Source organism: Dermacentor silvarum, chromosome 3 (assembly GCF_013339745.2).
Source record: "Dermacentor silvarum isolate Dsil-2018 chromosome 3, BIME_Dsil_1.4, whole genome shotgun sequence".
Taxonomy (NCBI): domain Eukaryota; kingdom Metazoa; phylum Arthropoda; class Arachnida; order Ixodida; family Ixodidae; genus Dermacentor; species Dermacentor silvarum.
This window is the reverse complement of record NC_051156.1, coordinates 38,510,144-38,511,209: the sequence shown is the minus strand read 5'-3', so window position 1 is coordinate 38,511,209 and position 1,066 is coordinate 38,510,144.

The following is a 1,066-nucleotide window of genomic DNA, read 5'->3' as shown; positions in this document are numbered from 1 at the left end:
GATTATATGCGAAGTCAGGTATGGAAGTGCAAGTTCTTTCTCACGGTGTTCAGCCGACACGTACTTGGAAAGCCTATCTGCTAAGGTCGGATTCAAGCGCTCGGTGAGCCCGTTCGTCTGGAGATTGTAGGACGTGGTGATCTTGTGCTGCGTTGATCATGAGCGCAGGATGTCGTCGAGGGCTTTCGCTAGGAAGGTATGGCCTCAGTCAGTCAGCAATTGACGTGGTGCACCGTAAACTAAAATTACGTCATGGAGGAGAACGTCCGCCACGTCTGTAACACAGCTGATCGCCAGAGCTCGCGTTACTGCGTAGCGCGTCGCGTAATCGGTAGCAACGGCAACCCATTTGTTTCCTGAAGCAGACGTAGGAAAGGGCCCGAGAAAGTCCAAACCTACACGGAAGAAGGGCTCAGGGGGGACGGCGATGGGCTGAAGATAATCAACAGGAAGCGTAGACGCTTTCTTTCGCCGTTGGCAAAGCTAGCAGGCGCTGACATAACGCCGAACTGAGCGGGTTAGGCCAGGTTAATAGAACTGATGGCACACGCGGTCATGTGTGCGAGTAACACCAAGGAGGCCAGCGGTTGGGGTGTCGGGAAGCTCACGAAGAACTGTGGAGCTTAGGTGGGTTGGTATAACTAGGAGAAGGTCAGGACCGTCAGGGTACAGGTTACGCTGATATAAGGTACCATGCTTCAGGGTGAACATGCGCACAGAGGTGTCGCCGGGAGAGGATTCCGGGCGCTCAATTATTTCCCCTTAGTAGCCATCCAGACGGTGTTCGTCGGCGATGTTAAGCAACTGGCTCACGGAAAAGACGCACTCTATGGATTCAGTGCGCGAAGAGTCACAGCCGGCCACAGGGTAGCGGAACAAACAAGCCGCATCCTTGTGCAGGCTGGTCTTATATACCACCGAGTAGGTGTGCTCTTGTAGGCGCAGGGCCCATCGAGCGAGTCTGCCGGTAGGATCTTTCAAAAAGGCGAGCCAACATTGGGCGGACACTACTGTGAGCTGTCGGCCAAATAGATAAGGGTGAAATTTTGCAACTGCCTATACAAGA